Source organism: Cynocephalus volans, chromosome 5 (assembly GCF_027409185.1).
Source record: "Cynocephalus volans isolate mCynVol1 chromosome 5, mCynVol1.pri, whole genome shotgun sequence".
Lineage (NCBI taxonomy): Eukaryota > Metazoa > Chordata > Mammalia > Dermoptera > Cynocephalidae > Cynocephalus > Cynocephalus volans.
This window is the reverse complement of record NC_084464.1, coordinates 86,716,856-86,731,774: the sequence shown is the minus strand read 5'-3', so window position 1 is coordinate 86,731,774 and position 14,919 is coordinate 86,716,856.

Genomic DNA, 14,919 nt, shown 5'->3' with positions numbered 1-14,919 from the left:
ACCTTGATCTTTGTTTTTAAGGCTCTGTGCTAGTAACCTTTCTGCTCCCTGTTTCGCCTTAGTCTGGGACCATGCCTTATTCTTTTCTGTTCTGATTCACTGACTCTGAATGTGAGTCCAGGCTCCTGATACTTCACCTGATGAGTAATTTACTTGGATAGCTGGTATCGCTGCTATGGTCTGAATGCTTGTGTCTCCTCAAAATTCATATGTTGAAACGTAACTCCCAAGGTGATGGTATTAGAATGTGAGCCCTTTGTAGGTGATTAGGTCATATGGGCTCTCCCTTTATGAATAGGACTAGTCCCCATGTAAAAGAGACCCCAGAGAGCTTGCTAGTTCTTTCTACCATGTGACAACACAGCTAGAAAGCACCATCTATGAACCAGGAAGAGAACCTTCACCAGATGCTGAATCTGCCAACACCTTGATCTTGAACTTCACAATCTCCAGAACTGAGCAATAAATTTCTGCTGTTTAAAAGCTATCCAGTTTATGGTATTTTGTTATAGCAGCCTGGATGGAATAAAACAACCACTTACCCTGCTGCTTCATGTTGTTAATCTTTAATGGAAATGCCATATTCTCCAGGCCACGTGCAGCCTCCAGCTGCAACTCCTCTGTCACTCTGCCTAAAAAAGGGCTCATTTTCTCAAATCTGAGCCACTCAAAGGACTCCTGTGATGTTACTAGCTTTGTCTGCTGATTGTTGAGTTCAGACAGAGAAGAGAAAGTTTCCAGAAGTCAGGCCCAAATGAGGAGCTATGGAGATGAGGGATAATCTTTTGCAAGAGATAGAGGAATGTGAAAACAAACTTCGCCAACTTTGTAATTTGCTCATTTTCTTAACATAGAAAGCTCAACCTCCAGTCACTTGTCTAGATGAGAAGCAGACTCCAGACAGTCCTTGTTGTCCTTCTTTTCCTTTATTAAAAATAAAACAGGGATGTGTTTTTATAGTCATGTAATCTGTAGCACAATTCAGTCTAACCCAATGTATTTTCTTGATGTAGGACTGTAAAAAGGCAATTCTTTCACTGAAATGGTAGGGATGGGGTGGGCAGTGGTAGAGGGCATCGTTTGTGTTGATGCAATGTGATTACCGTGAGCACATGCAGGCTCAGTTTGATTCTCCTTGCTCATATAGGTAGGTTAGAGTGTTTTTACCATTTATATTAGTAATGCAAATCGTCTGAATAATGTATAGAGGTAATACTCTGTGAGTGATGTGCATTGTGTAGACTAGCGCTATTTTTAAGGAAAAATATTTAATTATTTGCAGCAGACTAATTGAATACTGTGATGGTAGCCTGCCTCTTCATTTGAAAGGAGGAAGAAACCACTCATTCCTGAGTGGTGCTGAACCAGATCGTCTTTCACATATTATTCTAGTTAGATGTTTTGATTGTCTCCAAATGCTGTCTAGGTGGCAATGTGTACAAATGTCTCCTCTCTTTTGTTTTTCTCTTTGAGGAATATAGAAACCCAGCTATATTTCTGTTGTGGGGGTTAGGGAGCATTTTTGTGTAGTTGGGAAATAACATATTTCAGTGAGACTAGGCATTACTAAAACTTAAAGGTGCAAATCTGAAATCACTACTCAATAGACTAGGAAATATTCAGAAGAAAGGGAAAAGTCTTCATCTGTAATAGGCAAAGTAATTAATATTGACAATAAAGCTGGCTGCCTGTTAGAAGATAGAGATAAGAAAATAATCTCCTAAAACACATTACTTTAAGTGTTAAATGAGGAAAGTACTGTGTAGTATGGAGAAAATATGAGGGGCATTTAACCATGCCTCTAGGAGTCAGAAAAGGAAAAGAGAAATGTCCAAGCTGAGATCCAAAAGAGGTATAGGAATTAACCAGAGCTTTGGGTGTAGAACAGCTTGTGGAAAGTCCTGGAAACAAGATAACTGAAAGAAATGCAATATTAGCAGTGCAGAGAACCTTCAGGGAGTGGACTAGGAGTGAACCATGAGGCAGGAGAAGTGGAATCGTTAGGGGCTTTGCAGGCCGTACTGAGGGGTTGGACTTGATCCTACAGCGTAACAGGAACAACTGAAGTGTTTTAAACATGGAAGAGACATGATTAGGAACAGTTCTATGTAAAGAATATACTTACATGACCACTCCATCTCTGCAGGCTTCCTAGCCCCAAAGGATGGTTTTTATGTATGTTTTAATTTGGCATGGGATTCAAGCTCAGATGTTTCAACTTATCTAAAGTCAAATGTCAATTTAAAATTACTGTTTACGGAGTGAACTGTCTTTTTAGTTTGGATGTTTTTCCTTGCTGCTTTGCCCTAGTAAGCACCATAATCTTGGGTCTCTATTTAGATGTCCCATAGTGGATACTCTCCTCATTTAGAATGTGAGCTGGTAGGTTCTAGTAATCCCACAAAAGGAAAATAAATGCTTGGAATGTCTGTGCCTGTCACAAAATCTATTACAGAGATTCACAAATTTTGTCCAAAAATATTCTCTAATGTCTTCTGTTAACATCTGGGTGAGACCCTCATCTAAATACTAACATGTCTTTGACACCTGCGAGTCTCCTTTTCAGCAGAGAAGGTAGGCCCAAGATTCATCCTGTATGCAAGCAGCTGCCACAGAAGTAGGGGAGTCTGAGGCACATAGCCCCTGGTGGCATTCCAGGACCAAAATCCTAAATGAGCAAAATTGGGAAGTTGTAAAAATTAGGAAATCTGGTCATTAAGTTTAGGTCATTGCAAAGGAGTTAGCACCCCATGTCTGTTCCATTTGTATACTAGGGATTCAGCTCTCCTTTGAGTTTCTTGGTTAAGGTGATTTATTGCCATGCCTCTGTGGAAAGAGAAAGTTTTTGGTTTTCCTGAAATAGGAGATGAATTTCTATAGTCATATACAATAGAGTCTTGTCTTGAGTGCATTCGATGTATCACTAAACTTTCAGCATGTGATTTGGGTGTGGCATGATGTTTTTATCTTCAGTGGTGTTTTTTTTTTTTTTTTTTTTTGGTCTTTTTCGTGACTGGCAAGGGGGTCGCAACCCTTGGCTTGGTGTCGCCGGCACTGCGCTCAGCCAGTGAGCGCACTGGCCATTCCTATATAGGATCCGAACCCGCGGCGGGAGCGTTGCTGCGCCCCCAGCGCCGCACTCTCCCGAGTGCGCCACGGGGTCGGCCCTTCAGTGGTGTTTTATATCTACCTTTAGAAGAAATCTTTTCATGGCAGAAAAATATATAACATGCAAACCAAGATTTTACTAATGTGCCCTCCTGTTGTCTCTTTCTCTCTTTACAATGGCCTAAAGAATGCTTCTCCTGGATGTAGTACAGGTAGACTCAGGGCTGACTCTGGGACCTAAATGGATGTGCTGGAAAAAAACAACAATCAAACTCATGGTTTTAAAAAACAAATATAAGTTTCTCAAGGATTATACTGTTGATCTAATACAGACAATGAAATCCTTTAAAAGCTAAAGCTTGAATCACAGAACAAATGACAAAGACAGGCACAAAAACATAGTGTCTGTAATCTCTATCAAGGCGGAGAATATATTTGTGCTTTGGCAATTGTTTGATTTCTTTTAATTTCCCTCTCATCTTCAGAAACATTAGATTTTAAAGTTAAACAATAAATAGATACATTTTTTTCCTGAGTTACTACTCTGAGCACAGTCATTAATGTAGCCCTTGACTGATACTTGTCTTTAAATCCAGTAAATTCCTCTGAGGAGCTCACATTTTAGAAGTAATGCACACATTAAATCCATGGAAAATAGCTATTAAGGCCATATCTTCACAGTACAAATACACGGACTGTCTACCAAATATCAAGATCATTTGCAAAGGAAATTAATGTATAAATGGTAACTATATATTCTCTCTAATAGTAAGAATATGCTTTTTCTTTGTGCATAGAATGCCCTCTGATTCTGGAAGGGAAGTATAGATCATTTGAGTTTGCTCAATATTTTGAGATGTATTTAAATCTAGATACATTCTTTGGATAGCCCTAGATCTATCTTTGTGTTGTGCTGGTAAATGTGTAATAATTGGTTTCCCAGAAAAAGAAAATAATGAAAGAAAGAAAGGAAGGAAGGAAAGAAGAAAGAAAAGGCCCTGATTTGTAGTGTTTGCCAATTTCTATGGCTTGTTTCAAGCTACCAATGAGACATCATGGCATACAGAGTTGAGAAAAAGATGAACACAATTGACCCTTGCAGGATAGTAAGATGTGGCACCAGCACACCATTGGCCATAACAAATTCTCATGCCTCCAAATCCAGTCATAGTGCTCAATGCTATTTAGGCCTGAGTTTTGTAGATTTAAATATATCTGTGATAATTTTAGATAGTCTCCTCTCTCTCTCAGCTACAGACTTAAAAAATTAAATCATCCCTATATAGTACGTACAAGAACAAGACATTCTGCTAGGTATTATGATTAATAGTAGAAGACATTAGATACTGGTCAGCTGCCAAAACAAGAAAAAGATGTTTAAGAAAATGCTTGTATTTAAAGAATTTACCATTTGATTTGGGATACTAAACATCCATGACATCATAAACCACAGTATTGAAATGGTATAAGTAACAGTTTAGGAAAATACAAATACATAACAGATAGGTAAGAGAAAATTAACTATCAAGTGATATGTGCAGTCAGTAATTACCTGATGAGATGAGAGTTTGAACAATTCTAAGGGAAAGCTTTATGAGGAGGTACATTGGAGAGACTTGATGTATGAGTGGCATTTGGATGTGTGACATCCTCTAAGAAGGCATGGAGATGAGACAATACATCTTAGCAAATAATGACCAAACAACGAGGCAGGAGCCGAGCACTGGTGCAGACATTTCAACAACACTGGCTGATGGTTACTGCGTAGTTACTCTGTGCCAGACACTGTGCATAGCTTTATATATATTAGCTCATTTGATCCTCATTAAAACCCTATCAGGCCCATTGCTGAGAGTATTGTAAGACAATACACGTTTCATAAATGAGAAAACTAGGGCCGACCCGTGGCGCACTCGGGAGAGTGCGGCGCTGGGAGCGCGGCGACGCTCCCGCCGTGGGTTCGGATCCTATATAGGAATGGCCGGTGCACTCACTGGCTGAGTGCCGGTCACGAAAAAGACTAAATAAATAAATAAAAATAAATAAATGAGAAAACTAAAGCTTAACCTAGCAGCCAGGGCTTGAATTCAGTTTTGCTCCCAAAGCTCATGCTAAATTGGGAAGCAAAGCTAGATAGGATAAAATTATCAAAGCTTTGAATATCAAAAAAAAAAAAAAAAAAAAAAAAGGACTCGTGATGTTGTCATGCAGGGTGATATCATATAGAAAACCAATAATCAAACCTTGGAAAACTTGATCAAAAAGTGAAATGTTCAAATGCCCTTTCCTTTCTGCCTGTGATATCTTTCTCTTTTGATTTTGGTGTCCATTTATCACTAACAGGGACATAATGTGTGCAAAGGCCAAATATTACAAAAGTTTGAGACAATGTCTTATGAGTTAGGCAAGTCTGTAGCCAACTTTTGAAATAAACACAAAGATAAGACTTCAATAATAGGAGTCAATGGCTTCTTCAGACATCTCCTGAATTGTGTTTTTATAAAGTTAACAAAGCAGGTTGAAAAAAAAAAGTCAAAGAACCAGGCTTTCCTTTCATTTGCATGATGCATATGGACAACAATTGAGCATTTATTCCTAATTGTGTTGACAAGTCATTTGCCTTTATATAAAGTTTATTAGCTTTGTGAAAACTTTTTTGTCCCTCACTGTCAGGAAGCTTTTGATGAATAGGAGTCTGGAGAAGAAAAAAATACATTCTTTTGGATAAGCAAAAATATCCTGGCCTATACTCATTTCTCTCAGACAGTAAGAAGAGAAGCTATTAGATTTTTGATGAGATTCCTCTGGAAATAAAAAAAACTGCTTATTTAAGTAAAGAAAGTCTGTGTAGTTTAAAGATAACTATTTAGTATCCAAATCATTAAATATATTGCCAAGTAACCTTTTATAAGATACTTATAGTGCCTATGAAATACCTTTAAAATGCAGGGGAAGGAAGATTTTTTTTTTTCTTTCTGTCTTTCTGAAAGAGAATGAAGAGAATGAAACTGCTTTGTAATTTATAGATAATAAAAAAAGGTAGTAAATATTCATTTTTGTTTTGATTGTTAAATAAACCCACCAAGGTTCTAATTTTCTTATTAGTTATAAAATGGTCTTTATTCTGTTAGGCACTTCTCTCCTTTTTTCCACACAGAAAAGGAATCATGAAAAGGAATTTGCATTTTGCAATAAGCACATAGACCAAATATTACAAAAGTTTGAGATAATGCCTTACTAGTTGAGTAATTCTAACAACCTTAAGTTGGAAAAACCATTTAAAAAAGCAAAGCACTGCTGGTTACTGAAAAAGCTTCAATTATGTAAGACATCCTTTGGGTCAGTGGTTTTAAAGCTTATGTATGTTGTGGACCCATTTCGGAATCTGATGGAAGATATCATCACAAATATACACAATTTTTCATACCATTTTAAAGGATATGCTAACTGTTTGAAGTCCATCTATGGATCCTCTTGGGTCCAATCATAATAGGTTTTCTTGGAACACCATCTTATATCTAATTGATATCTAGTATTCTTATACCTAATATCTATCTATATTTAATTTCTAATTTACAGCAAAATAATTCAACCAGCCTTCACATTTAGTATTTTTCTCTTTTTATTCAATTTAGGTTTTTAAAACATTTCATTACAGAATGTTTAAAAAAATCTTCTGTAGAACCCGAGGTTTATAAAAGTATGATTTATTCACTGCCATGACTCCCATATTTTTGTTGACTGATTCTAGGATTATTTGAAGCTTAATTTTAAGCTTGTACTCTATAAAAGTTTACACTAGTCTCTAGTTTATGGGAAAAGAAAGAACTATTTTATTTTAAAGTTGCTGACCATATAGTTTTATGATCATTCTAGTTAGCTTTGTACTCGATATTAGAAGAACTGTGGAGCCAACATTTCAGAGAGTTTAGTACAGAAAGGAGGCAAGAAAATCTTTAGAGTGGTATCCGGGCACTAAGGTTTGTAAAAGCATAACAATTAAAGGATTTTCTCAAAATTGATGTCTTAATCACAAAAGCCAACAGCTACAAGCTCTAGAACTTAAGACAAGCAAACAAAAAACTATTTTGACTGTATCTAGCAGCCAGATTAGCTTCAGTAAAACAATGTTACGATCGCAGCTCATTCTGCATTCACTTTTCTTCATGCATTTCTAGTGACTAGGACAAGACAGCGTGCCTTTGACACAGGCTACCCGATGTCCACTGTATGCACCATGCGAGAGTCCTGGCATATGGATTCATTATATGTTTTGCCACCTACTGTAAAGGCTTCCTTCAATAATCTGTAGGGATAACTAATCCCTGGGGGGGAGAGTGTGTGTGTGTGTGTGTGTGTGTGTGTGTGTGTGTGTGTGTGTGTGTGTAATTGACTCACAGGCATGTGGACCAGGACCAGGAGACCACTCTCTATATAAAACTCTAATGTTGTAAAATCACCCCTTGCCAATCCTATCCAAGCTACTCTATCAAATTTTGTTTTCCTTCTTCTCCTCCCTACCTCCCCCCAGTGTACCCACAGTTATAAGTGAGTCATTTGAAGGGAAGATAGTCTTTATCGGGGATGAGTCTCCTCTGTGTCTGTCTCCCTGGCCTTTTTCTCTCTTAGTGTTACAGCTCATCAGTGCTCTTTGTTGTAACAGATAATAGATTACAGTCCCACTGGTTTGCCACTTCCTTCATGCTCAAGACGATGAGGCCTGGAAAAGAGAAGACAGTTATTTGGGCAATTAGGTGGTTAAGCTTTGCTAACGATCTTTACTTTTTGTGCTAGTGACTGTGCTGGTGAGCTTTTGAAAGGGAATAAGTGAACATGAAAGTAGGTCTTCCCAGTGTTCTAGCACAGCAATTCTCTGCTTTTGATACCAGTGCAAGAGGATTTGAGGCTTTTAGTCACTGCCCAATTTCAAACAATTGTGCACTTTTACTTGTACTTAAATCTTGGATTGGCTCTCACTCTACTGATTTCTTGTTCTTTTATGTAATCTTCTCATATGTGTGCACCATTTGCATGTTTTAACAGGAACAGCAAGAACAGTTTGTCTTCTGAGAGTGACATTGTCTGCTGATAGGACACAGATTAATTTAGTTGGTAGAGAAATGCACACAAAGAAAAAGCTTTCTTCAGGGAGACGCAGTGGGCTAATCCTACCTCTAATCCATTCACTAATATGTGAATGACTTTGGACACACTTCTTCGATATTCTGCTTGTTTTCTTCCCTGTGGAAAAAAAAAAATTAGGAAGACAACCTGCAGGCAAAAGGAATGTCATACAATGGTTCCCAAGCACTCAAGAATATTAAAAGAAGTAGCATTGAGCATTGATGATACTGCTAGTTCCAGGATATTCTTATGGTAAATTATCAAACAATCTCAACTGGTTGCTGTTTGGATCATTCAAAGGATGTTCATAATTTGGGGGAGAAATAAAATGATGATTGAGTAATTAATTGGGATATAGTAGAAAAGGTACAGGTGCATGCAGGTTAAATCAATCTCACAAAGGAGTTAAGGAAAAAATAAATCTGCCCTACTTTTTAAAAAACCTGGTATAAATAAAAGCCAGATTTTAAAAATTGTGTTTACAGATGATAATACACCTTTTATTCAAATCTTGTCACTCATGGGAATGTGTGCTTATCAGTGAGAAGATAATGGTTTAAATATATGACGTAATACAAATAAATATGTGGTAGGGGTTCAAAACAGGAGTCTTATTAAATATACACTGGGACTTGTTATAGTCTTTTAAAATTGGGCTTTAAATGTTTCAATGTTTAAGGATATTAAGCAGTTGATGCTAAAATTTTCACAGTGGTATATCCTCCATACTCATATTTCTACCCAGTAAGGAAAGCCACGGGTGGGAGGGAGATTTAGCTTACAAAGTAGGATTCTGTCAGATTAAGGCAGTCATAAATTTTAGCCACCTTGGCTCTTCATGGAAAGGTCTTGCCTCTGAGTATCTGAAGAATAAATTTGGGAAATCTTTTAGCTATAGCCTTACAGCTGATTTCTAAGGTGACGAGCATTCAAAACACAGACAGTTTTAGAAATCAGAATTAACACCTTGAATTGTTTCTGGAAGCCAAATGGAAGTCTTCAAAACTTCTGGTGCCCAGTTGAGGTCACCCTGTTACCAGTTTCCTGGACAGATGTAGCTCCAACATTCTCACCAGTTAAAGTTTCTTTCTGGTAGCCTTGCATAGTTACTGAGAGTGGCCGTATGTAGGGCACCTAGCTATACTCCAGCTAAGAAATCAGACTGCCAGAGCCAACAGCGGCCATAGTAAAGCCAATTTATTTCCTCTCAGACCAGACCAGGCTGCTGCATAGGACTCCACCCACATGTTCCTGGCCTCTTTCTGAAAGAGGGCAAAAATCCACACAACTTATTGCACACTTAAACTTTCATCAGATTAACCAACTCAAGTCAGCCTGACCACTTCTGATAAGGCCACTGATTGGGTTTTAGGGTCAAAGTCAGAAGCAGCAAGACAAGGATGACAGAAGGAGGAAAGAGTTGTTTATTCTGGAATTCCTGGGTTTTTAAGTCCTGAAACCTTTCAAGGGAAGGAAAATAATCATCAGTGGAATGACAGGTGGATAAATTAAGGAGCCTGGGGGAAAAGTAGTTCTAATAATCAGTGGCCTTTGCCTGGCATAATTAGGCACTCCCTTCATGTGTTGTGTGTGTAAATGTGTGAACGTAATAATCCAAGTAGAAACATGGGTTAACAGCATTGCACATTTATCTTCATCTCCTACATGAGAAAATAGTAGGGTAACACAAACAAAAGAGGTTTCAAGGAAATCAGTTTGGCAGGGCCACATTAATATTTGAGTTGATTAACAAACACAATATCCTGCTTTAAGTTTAGTCTGCAGTAACTTGGACAACTTTCAAAATGTTCAAGTGTTATAAAATAAATACTTAGCTGCATTCTCTTGGCCACAAATTCCAAATTATGTGATAAGACAACCTAAAGAGCTTTATCCCTTCTTGATGAATTTCCCAATTTTATCTTGAATTCCAATTTCAAAGAAATCATCATATTGCCTAAGTTTTGTGGGGTTGTTGCCATTCCTGTCACTTGCCAAGTGTAATCTACAAGTTCATTAGCTGAACCACAAATACTTCGTATTAACCATGTTCTTAAGATTTAAAAAACAAAAGTAGATAAGGAACTTACTGTAAAGTCTTTGTCATTTCCCTATAAAAGGAGAGCCAAAAAAGGCACTTTTCTAAGAGGGGAAGAAAAAAAAAAAATCTTGGGAACTTAAACTCTTTGGCAGTGCCTAGTTTTTTCCTGAATTCCTTTAATAGAGAAACTCTGTGGCTTGGCACATTCTGCACACGGTATGGTGTTTTCAAGGCATTTGTACTCATCCTGGCTCTAAAGTGTAGAGCTTTACTCAGTAACCAGGTCTTTGGGACAAACAGACAGGAAGAGGGATAATCATAAGGAAAGGCAAGTTCACAAAATTGCTGAGATAATTTAACATCTTACATGGCCAAACCCACATAGATGAAGTCATTTGCATGCTGCTGCGGACATGCCTTTTCCATAATCCCTGCCACTGACTCACTGCATGTAGTCATAAACATTCTTTGGACCTCATTGTCCCCACCTGTAAAATAGGGATAAAAGTATCAATCACATGGACAATGGTGAGATGAAATTGTTTTTAAAGGTCTTTGATCGTGTCAGTGAGTGAAGTCCACATACCTGTGTTCTTTGTATTAGCTGCACAGTGTTCTTAAGAAGCACATGGAGGGCCAGCTGGTAGCTGAGTTGGTTAGAGTGTGGTGGTGATAACACGAAGGTCCAGGGTATGATCCCTGTACCAGCCAGCCACCATAAAACAAAACAAAACGAAAAAGCAAGAATCTGCATATGGACAAGCAACTATCTCTGTAATGTTTTCAGAGTTTCTCTGGTGTTACGTGCATAGTAAATATTTTATTAAGTTCGATGAAAAATGTGACTAGCCCTTTTATATACTGTCATAAAAATTCTCGCTTTGGGTCATGTTACAAAATAGTTTCCTTTCACTTTTGTGATTCTGCCACTTTGTGATTCTGGTGAATTATTGATCTTTCAGTAATCCTCATGTTAAAAGTACACTGTGTCAACAGAAACTTCCACTCTGGCATTTACTATCCTCCTTACCTGACTTTTAATTCTTCTATAGCACTTCTCTTTCAATATACTTTATAATTTGATTGATGATGTTAATTGTTTGTTGTATCTTTCCCCACTAAAATATGATCTCTAGGAGTTCACATATTTGTATTTCGTTCCATGATATATTGCCAGTATCTAGAACATCTTCTGACATAGAGTATGGTTAAATGGTTCCATTGAATAAATAAAGTGCCTGTTTGGATTCCAGCTTCTACTCAATTTCCACAGCTCAGAATTTCATTTCACTTATACTTTTGAGCTAATCTGGCCCTAAATTCATCCACCAACCCAAGCTTCCTTCCTTCTCTCTTACTTTCCTGCTTTCCTTTTATCTGTCTGCTCTCAGCATCTAGTCTGTCTAGGTTTTACTCTTTCATTATCACCTGAAACTTGGTTTTGACACTTTCTTCTAACTTTTAGTTGTGATTTGCTGATTAAATGCTACCATAACCTGGCAAATCATTTGTCCGAAGAAGAATTATATAGGCACAATCAATAACTGCAAAACGGCTGCCAACATTTCATATGAAGAACTTACGTGTGGATGCTGGAATTGATAGTCCTCAGGACAGTGTGCAACAAATGGCCCTTCCGGCATCTGATCATCTTCCAGCAAGAACAGCACGTGCACTGACTGATGTTACTATGCCTTTTAAACTTTCGACTCATTTCAGATATGTCTGAAAGTAATGTGTCATCCAGAGTTTGTTTGCCTGTTGAATGATTCATTCATTGATCTTCCAAACAAACAGATGGTGGGTAGGGGAGAAGACGGGAGAAAAAGGACAGGAAGAGAAAAATGAGGGGGGAAATAACCTTGGCATTAAGATGCCTGTGTTTTGATTTTTATCTCTTAAAAACTAGAAATGAGTATCTTGGTTTCCTACGTGAAAATTCAAAGTAGTAATACCATAAACTTGATGTAAGTTGTGTGGTTTAAATAATGCATCTGTAGTTTTTCTTTCTTTTTATCTTTTTTGGTTGTTTTCATTTAAATGACCATGATATTTATAAAGGAGAGAGAGATTAGAACACGAGTAACATAATGAAATTGATGGCTTCTTGCTCCTCAGTTGAAAATATTGAACACTTGGAGTAAAAAAGGATCACATCGTGAATGATTCTTTACTTTGTATTCATAAAAGTCGGGTCATAAAATTTATTGCATGTTGTATAGAAAGCCACAAATAGTGTGTGTTTTTTGTCAAGACACTTCTCTGTGATTCATTCAACAAACAAGTAAAGGGACTGTGCCTAGTGCCACAGCAGGAGAGGGGGACAGACGATGAGACCTACCATTTCTATGACAATATTAAGTGCCTGTTCCTTTCAAACATTACCTTTAAGCCTCACAAAACTCTTTAATAGAGATAATATTATGTTCACCTTCCAAGTACAAAAACTGAAGATCAGAAGAGTTAAGTAATTATTCCAAAGTCACACAGCCTACATGTAGCAGAACCAGTATTCAAACCAGTGGCGTTAAATGTGTTATTTTCGCTAAGCTGTCTTCAAGGTATTCACAACCCAGAAGAGACAATCTCTCCTTCTTGTTCCCTCAACTTCTCTCTCTGTCTCTCTTTTTCACACATGCACACATACTCCTGGAATATGAGGGTGAATGTAATACATAAATAAATAAAAGAGAGACAAATACTCTAGTTTATTTGATAACCTCAAGTGCGTAGATTTTGAGTGCTCCCTTGTGTGCCTGGACATTTACCAACACTTCACATCGTAGTCTGCACATTCACTGATGCACGTGTATTAACAAATGTCCATATGCACATGCTAAGAACCAGAGATGTACACACACCAAAGGCCTATTCTTACCTTCGCATCTTAGCTTTGTGTAAGAAAGTGATATGTTAAAAAGCTGTTACAGTATTTTGGCCAATTATCTAGGGGTTTTTTTTGAAAATGTACCAGGCAGAAAAACAAACTGGCACTTGCAACAGAATAAAAAAGGTACAGTTGTTGGCTAAAGTGCTATAAACGTGTACTGAAAGGAAGGTGGGGATTAAACAGGATGATAAGGTTTATGCAAGGAGAAATATATTCCATTCTTTTTCTATTCTTCCCTTTCAAAACATTCCTCTGAGCCTCTGTCTCCCTCATAAGGTTCATATTTTGCATCCCCTCAGGAAAAAAGTACATTTTTTTCAGAGCTTACAGATGGCAGTTGAATGACAGGATTATGAAAAATACTTATTTAAAACTGCACAGAGCTCTGAGGTCCTTGGAAGGAAGTCACTGCGTGAGCTGCACAAACTGTGGACAGTGGTTATACTACAATCAGTTGGCTCAATATCAAAGTATTGGCCTGCATGTTCCAAATTAGGATCTAGTTGCGGGAATGTTGAATACTTCGTCAAATACTAGGAACGAACATTTAATTTGAAACAATGTCAATTTAAAATACTTTATGATTTTAGAGAAATGTTAAAAAAAATTACATCTTAGAATTGATAAAAAATAGGGTATATATTAGGCAAGGTCCTATGGTGAAACTGAGCCAACAAAATGTATATTTATTTTAAGGAATTGGCCAATGTGATTACAGAGGCCTGGCAAGTCCAAAATTTGCAGGTAGGCCAGCAGGGAAGAGACCCCAGGAAGAACTGCAGTCTGGGTCCAAAAGCAGTGTGCTGACAGAATTTCCTCTTCCTCTGAGAAAGAGGTCTTTTTCTTTCAAGGCCTTCAACTGACTGGATGAGGCCCACCCCCATCGTGGAGGGTCATCTGCTTTACTCAAAGTCTACTATTAAAATGTTCATCTCACCTAAAAATATCTTCATAGAATCATCTAGAACAATGTTTGACCAAATGTCTGGGTGCTGTGTCTTAGCTAAGGTGACACAAAAAATTAACTATCACAAGGTGACATTAGGAAGTGGGGGAAGGTTCTGTTCATTATCAGAAATGCTAGTGCTGGAAATCACCCCACACAGGGTTCGAAGACCAGGGGCCAGAGCAGCACTTTGCTTCTCTGCCTCTCTAGGTTCCAGTGGGGGTTGGGGAGCATCGTCTTTGATCTCTTCAGGCCCTTCCCTAAGAAAGAAGCACCTGCAATACATCAAATCCACCCCACAGAGCATAACTCTGGTGTGGTATTGACATAGGAGGTGCTCAGTTTCTCTGGGCTCAGGTTTCAGGACACACCTCTGGGTTTCAAGCCACTCGCTGAGGTCTCAGGCTCCCTCCTCTGGGCTCTCCCCTAGATAAAAGCTACTGTTGCCAGTTAGACCTATTTTCAGCACCAACACTGGGAAAATGAGACCACAAGGGGCTGGTTTGTGCAAATCCAGTGGCTGGTCATGCTCAATAGAGAAGGGTTCTATAACACTGGTGGTTGAATGCCCTTCCACTAGAGGTGCTAGAGCACACAGAATATTCTCGAATATGTCTGGTGTGTGTGACCAATGAACATGCTCAAGAAAGAGACCTACTGAACGTGTACCAGACTTTGTTAAATAACTGGGAACCAGCCCCTTAACTGAATACTCATCAGATAGTGATACTATAAAAGCTGAATCCCAGCAGAAGGTGGGGCCGTTGTTCACTCTCTTGGAGCAGGCTTGCAGTCTGCCTGTGGAGTGTC